The sequence below is a fragment of the Cyprinus carpio genome, chromosome A11, assembly GCF_018340385.1.
Source record: "Cyprinus carpio isolate SPL01 chromosome A11, ASM1834038v1, whole genome shotgun sequence".
Taxonomy (NCBI): domain Eukaryota; kingdom Metazoa; phylum Chordata; class Actinopteri; order Cypriniformes; family Cyprinidae; genus Cyprinus; species Cyprinus carpio.
The window spans coordinates 20826154-20833653 of record NC_056582.1 but is presented as its reverse complement, the minus strand read 5'-3'; the positions used below and the strand labels follow the sequence as shown (position 1 = coordinate 20833653).

Genomic DNA, 7500 nt, shown 5'->3' with positions numbered 1-7500 from the left:
CATTTTTGAAATAAAAAGGCAGAATTGCAAGATATAAATTTTCAGTTTTGAAGAAAAAAGTCATAATTGTGAGATATAAACAATTAAGAGATTTAAACTTAGTCAAGTTACCTTTATATATTTAGCGCTTTAAAGTGCTTATAATTGCAAGACAAATAAGAAATTTTGAAAGAAATAAATAGTCTGAATTGTGAGATAAAACCTTTTCCCTTGTAATTTTCCACAGAAAGCACATGTGTAAAACGGTGTAACCAGAAGAAGGACGTACCAAAGAAGGGCACACAGGGGGGGTTGATGGACCTGAGTTTAGCCAGGTATTTCTTATAATGATCTTCACTGAGTTCATGAGCTTCCTCCAGAATCTTCCTCTGTCTGCTCGGGATTTGCTGAAATACAATCACACGCAGTGATAGTCTTACACGCTGAAGTGAAACAGCTCTAGTACTAGTGAAGAGCAACTAATCCAACAGTGCTAGTTAAAGCTCATGTAAACGCGCTCACCTCGAAGGTGTGGTCGAGTCTGTAGACGGGCGACGAGTTCATGGCGCTCACCACCTCCAGAACGCCATTGAAGTTATTGAGCTCCTGAAAGACCTGCAGGATCTCGATGATGCGCGATATGACGGCCACACGCTCCTCCACGTTCTCCGCTTCTACGATGCACCTGAGAAACACGAGAAACCCTTAGAAACCAGCACATATGTGAGTGATGTGGCTCTGAATGAAACATACTTCTCGAACCACAGCGTGAGGTTGGTGGTGTGGCGGATCATCCGCAGCAGGTTCGGGGAGTTGATCTCCTTGTCTTCTTTAGTCCAAACGCTGCCCACCAGCTCTGACGGCTGAACCGCCCTACAGAAGGTCAAAGTTCACAGAGGCGTTCATGTTTCTGTGTTAAACCGCTAAATATGAACAGAACAAAACCCTGCAGTTCCACCTCAAAGGGATGATTTTGACACTTTATAATGCAAATAATAAATATTCATTACTTAAAGCAAGACACTAGGAGAGCAGGGTGTAGATATCATTAATCACAGCAAATTAAGACAATTGTTTTATGTTACAAGTTTCCTTGAATGCTATGTTTAAATGTGCTATAAATTGCATTAATTTTCAGAGAATTAATCTGAACATTGGATAAAGCACAGAGTTAAGACAGAGTGAAAGGTTTTTACTGAGTGGATTTTGGATTTCTCTTTTCATCACTCCATAAATCAGAAAATTCTGTCAGCAGCTAAATAAAAAATACATTTTCACCATGTTTTAGGATTTTTTTTTATTTTTTATAAAAACTCAGAAAAATTATATATCAACAAACCCTTCAGTAAAATCCTTCAGAATATAGAGAGGAATAAAACTGTAAGTTTTGGTGTTTATAAGTGCTGCTGAAGTGGAGAAAAAACTCTTTAAAGATATGGATTGGAATTAAAATCTACAGACGCAAATAGATAAAGTGCAATAAAATAAACTCTTAAATGTGTATTTTGGATGTTTTCTGTCCACTAGTCTGAAAGAAGACAAGTTATGGAAACAAAATAGACCAAAATCTCAAAGCTGACCAGTGCATCAAAAAAACAATAGTCTTGCATGTCGTGACTCACCTTACTACACTTTATCTGTTTGAGTCTGTTCATTTCGATTCCAATCGATATCTTTATGGATTTGGAGTTTTTTCTCCACTTCAGCAGCACTTACATACACCAAACTTAGCAGTTTTATTCCGCTCTATATTCTGAAGATTTTTACTGAGGGAATTTTGGATTTCTCTTTTTATCACTCCATAAATCAGAAAATACTGTTAACAGACAGAAAACAAATTCATGTACACCATGTTTTAAGAATAAAATGTTATAAAAACTCAGGAAAAATATATATTCACAAACCCCTCAGTAAAAACCTTCAGAATATAGAGAGGAATAAAACTGTAAAGTTCGGTGTGTGTAAGTGCTGCTGAAGTGGAGAAAAAACTTTTTGAGGAAAAGGCCTTTAAAGGTATGTATTGTAATTGAAGTCTACAGACACAAAAAGATCTTCAATCTTAATCTAAAAATTACCAGTGCATGAAAAAAACTATGTTTTTTCCTTAATTCACGTAAGAGCTTGAACACAAATACAAGCTTCACTCATGATGGTAGACGTCTACTGTAATTGTACTGTAATGTGTTTCCTGTCCGTTCAGAAATACTGAGAGACGATCGTCTGTGGAAACTGACAGCAGCACACCGAAATGAAGTGAAAATCACCTAGAACGCTCCTCTGGAGCCGAGGTGTTTTGAGTGTGTGGTTTGGTTCAGTGTTTTGGGAGACGGGGGCACAGAATGGCCTCGTGGGAAACAGAGCTGAGGTGGTGACCTTGGGTACTGCGCTCACTGCCTGTTCCCACAGAGGTGAAGGGAAGTGTGTGTGTGTGTGTGCGTGTGTGTCACAGCTGGACACTCTATTGTGTTAAACAGACCCATTTTCTGTGCAGACAGTTGCCAACGACGCAGAAAATAAAAATACAAACAGGAAATCCAGCCTTTTCCCTTATAAAGAAAAAAACAACAAAATATGAAACTAAACAAACAGAAATGAACATTGAGGCCTGTGCATTTCTTCATTTTGACTAAACGAGTGCTGATAAATCATGAGTACTTGAGCTCCATGCAGCTGTGTAACATTATAAATGTCTTTACGGTCCCTTTTGATTAATTTATTGCGTCGGTGATGAATAAAAGTTGTAATTTATTTAAAAAAAAAAATTATCATCAGAGAATTAAAACAAGAAAGAAAGCAAGAACATAGAATTATTAAAAAATAAAAAATTATGCCCAAATTTAAGATTTATGTATCTGAATTGCATATAAAATGTCCATGCATTTGGATTACAGTTTTAACATAAACTAATAAACTTAATGTGATGGACATTTGTCAGTCAGAAAATACTTTTTGTATGTATTCGATTTTACTGAAATAATATTTTTAAAATGCATTTATTTAAATAGCTTAGAATCAACATAAATCTGTTAACTGTGAAAACAATTACATTCATTAGGTTAAAAAGTAAACTTAATGAACTATGACTATAGTTGTGGAACAAGCAATATTCAATCAGTTGAAATGTAAGAGAATGGAACAAACTGGATTTATTAATCATAAATATGTAAACCTAGTTATTGTTTAAAACAAATTGAGTTTATTAGCAATATTCCAGAAATCTGACCGGTTTCAAGTATGACTATATTACACAATAAACAGGTTTGTTCATTTATGTAAATAGGTTTAAATGAATTTAAAAAAAAAATATGATTATTTAAATATAATCAAATAGATGCAAATAGTTAATAATAAACTATACAATGATTGGTAACACTTTATTTTAGGGTGTCCGTGTTACACGTTACATGTACTTACAATTATAAAAACAATTAATTATGCATAATTACATGCAAGTAACACTAAACCAAAAACCTAACTATATAATAAGTACATGTAGTTAATTAATATTACTCAGTACTTATATGTATAATTACACTGTAACAATACATCTTAAAATAAAGTGAAACCCAATGATTTTTCCGAGGGCAGAAATCTGTTTTATTAATGTACGACTGACAAATGTGCATCACATAAAGTTTGCATATTTTGCAAGTTGTTATTTATGTTCAGACTGTATATTCCAAATGGATGTAAATTTTATATATAATTCAGATACATATATCTTTAACCTAAATATTTTTTGAGTGTATATTGTGTATGGAATCCTTGCATGAGTATTTTATGGTGCACTTCTGGTCGCGGTCTGCTTATAGTGTAATGAGCAGCGTGAACATTTAGCTAAACATCTCCACTGAAGAAAAACAGGGTTTGATTGACATGAGGATGAGTAAATGCCATCAGAGACCAGAGGTCACTGGCTGAGGGTCGCACCTGTAGAAGTCGGACTCCAGCAGCGTGAGCTGTCGGGCGATCTCAATGGGGTGAAGGGTCATGAGGTCAAACTGATCCGTCTGTCCCGCTTTACACAGGTGCCACTCGATGGGCGGCGGCGACGGCTCTCGAAACGTGATGTTGTGTGGGGCGTTGGCTTGAGCCTTTCTTCCTCTGGATGATCTTCGTGATGGACTCCACCCACTTCCTCATGGCCTTACCTGCAGACAGGTGACAGGACCGATGTAAGACACAGAACTGGGCTGAGATCAGATTTATGCTGAAGAGTTCTTGTTAACCAGCCACCAGCACGAATGCTGATAGGTTATTTCTACTTGTCACGTTTTATATTTGTGTTCTTTTGAAAGCCACGCCCACAGTGAAATCTCATTGGTTTGAAATCATTTTCACTTTCAGAAACAATGATGGACAGAAAAATTATGGGAACTACACTGGAATTCGGTTAGATCGTGCCTGGTTAGGACACTAGGACATGTTTTATTTTTTCCAAATCTCATGGTTTCCAATTGTATTTTTCTGGATTCCGTTTAATGGTGTGCATTTTTTTTATCAATTAAATTCATAAAAACTTATTAAAACTTTTAAAACTAATTTTTCCCCCCTTAATTCTGTTTTCTGTCTGAATTTTTCTGCATGCCATTTTATGGTTTTACTCAATTTTAATAAACAAAAAAGATGTCTAATTAATTGAGTTCATAAAATGTTTACAATTTACTATTTAAACATTAACAGTTCCTTATGAAATGTGCTTTTTTTATTCTGTGTTGTTTATTTTAATTAGTCTACAAATTTATCATAAAAAATGGTGCTAATCAAATGGATACATAGAACTTTAACAGTTTAATTAAACTTTTATTATAAATTTGAATAATTAATCATATTTTTTGGCAAACAAAGTATTGCACAACAGAGTTTTACTTTTTAAATTAAAACACGGATGAAAAATTGAGTGATTTTGTGTGATATTCCATAATAAAAACTATTTTTTAATAAACTGTTTTAATATTACTATCATTACTTTTAGAAGTACATTCTACTGTATAATAATATATTTCTCTACAAGTCATGATTTGATTAAGTGTTCAGCTTAACTTTTGATTTATCCATCTGAATTTAGCCAAATTCTGTGACATTCTCCATTATAGAGTAAATGTGTTTTTTATGACTGGAAGGCCCTAGTCATGTTTGTAGATATTTTCATAGTTTTACCATGATGATTATGGTGATGATAGAGTTCTGGATGTTTGTGTTCGTACCTCTGACCATGCCAATAAACTCCTCCAGCCGCCGGAGCAACTGAGCGTCTCTCTCGAAGTCATAGAAATGATGCTCGACCCAGTGCCTGCACACATTCAACACCCTGCAGACACACAGAGACGCATGAGAGACAGCGAATGACACAGTACTGCTGTGTGAGTGTGAGTGAGCAAGCTAAGAGTGTGTGTGTGTGTGAGGTGAGTGGAGGTGAGGGCTTGGTGGCTGGAGGTGAGTGAGTGAGTGAGTGAGTGAGTGAGTGAGTGAGTGTAAGTGAGTGAGTGTGCGAGTGAGTAGTAGTGTGTAAGTGAGTTTGTGTGTGTGAGTGTCAGTTTGAGGGTGTGCAAGTGAGAGTGTGCTGTCTGTCTGTGTGTGTGTGAGTGTGTGAGTTTGTGTGTGTGTTCTGTTTGTTTGAGTTTGTGTGAGTTTGAGTGTGGGTTTGTGTGTGTGTGTGTGTCAGTTTGAGTGTGTGAGTGACTGAGTGTGAGAGTGTGCGTGTGAGAGTGTGTGAGTTTATGTGAGTCAGTTTGAGTGTGCAAGTGAGAGTGAGTGTGCAAGTTAGTTAGAGAGTGTGTGTGTCAGTTTGCGTGAGTGAGTGAGTGTGTGCGTGTGGAAGTGCGAGTGATTTAGTGCGTAAGTGTGAGTGTGCGAGAGAGAGTCAGAGTGTGTAAGTGAGTTTGTGTGAGTGTGTCAGTTTGAGTGTGCAAGTGAGAGTGTGTGTGTGCGAGTGTGAGAGAGTGTGCGAGTTAGAGTGTGTGAGTTAGAGTGTGTGTGTCAGTTTGAGTGAGTTAGAGTGTGTGTGTGTGTGTGTGTGTGTGTATGTGTGTGTGTGTGTGTGTGTGTCAGTTTTAGTCAGTGAGTGCATGTGAGTGTGTGAGTGACTGAGTGTGAGAGTGTGCGTGTGAGAGTGTGTGTGTGTATGTGTGTGTGTGTGTGTGTGTGAGTGTGTGTCAGTTTGAGTGAGTTAGTGTGTGTGAGTGACTGAGTGTGAGAGTGTGGTGTTGTGAGTGTGTGTGTGTGTGTGTGTCAGTTTTAGTCAGTGAGTGCGTGTGAACGTGCGAGTGATTGAGTGTTTAAGTGTAAGTGAGTGTGCGAGTGAGAGTCAGAGTGCGTGTGAGAGTGAGTGAGTTTATGTGAGTCAGTTTGAGTGTGCAAGTGAGAGTGAGTGTGCTAGTGTGAAAGAGTGTGCGAGTTAGAGAGAGAGAGTGTGTGTGTGTGCACGTGCGTGTGAGTATGAGTAAGCGAGTTTGAGTCAGAGTGTGTGTGTGTGTGTGTGTGTGTGTGTGTGTGTGTGTGTGTGTGTGTGTGTGTGTGTGTGTGTGTGTGTGTGTGTGTGTACCTCAGCTGTACAGGCTGAACGAACTCTTTGCGGAAGCGTTTGAGTTCTGCGCTCAGCGGCTGGTCTCCGTTCTCCATGGCCATCTGATCCGCTTCCGTGGGTTTAGGTTCAGGAATATCAAACCTGGATCACAAACACACAGACCACTGTTTGGAGAGACGTTTCCATGGATACGACAATAACTTCATAACATTACAAAAAAATATCATCATGACTATGAGAAAACCGTTAAATACTGGAACAGCTGATTATGGGTGAGCTGTTGTTTATTTAAATCTGTGTATTACAACAATTTTTAATAAAAAAAACTATAAATTATCCCATTACAGTGAAAAGAAACTAAACACACTATAAACTATTTATAAACCATTACGATTAAAAAAAAGAGCAAATAATAAAAATAAACCCAGTGAAATGAAAAGGCTAGGTGCTGATGGAGAGGATGTGAGCATCTGACCTCTCCATGAGCAGATCCAGCAGCTCCTGAGGTTTACAGAATGATCGGTATGTGGTCAGAAACGTCCTGACGAGACGACAAATCTATGGGAGAGCATGAAAAAAAAAAGTTGACACTTTTTTTTTTTGGTTACATTTTTTTTTTTTTAAAAAAAGTATAGATTAATGTCTTGTCGATTTTGTTTGTTTAAATACTTTGTGTTCAATGCAAGCAAGTTCTAATGGCGGGGGACAGTGAGGTTTTTTTTTTTTAAAAAAAAAAAAAAAACTATCCTTTCAACTCTCCTTTTATGTCATTTTATACAGAATTATAAAACACATTTGTATTTCAGGTTTTTTTTATTTAATATAAAACTGTAAAAAAAAAAATGTTACTTGAAATAAAATAAATGTCAATCGAAATAAAACAAAATATAAAAAACGTAAACATATTTTTTTATTTCTGCTATTTTCCAAGACTTTCCGTACTAAAATGACTAAAAATTTAAAAATTTGTGTGTGTGTGTGTGTGTGAGTGAGTG

At 36.7% G+C, this 7500-nt stretch overlaps 1 pseudogene; it reads right to left on the bottom strand.

Annotated features, from left to right (window-relative positions):
- Positions 1-7500, bottom strand: part of LOC109062848 — a 23813-nt pseudogene that overhangs the window by 6639 nt on the left and 9674 nt on the right.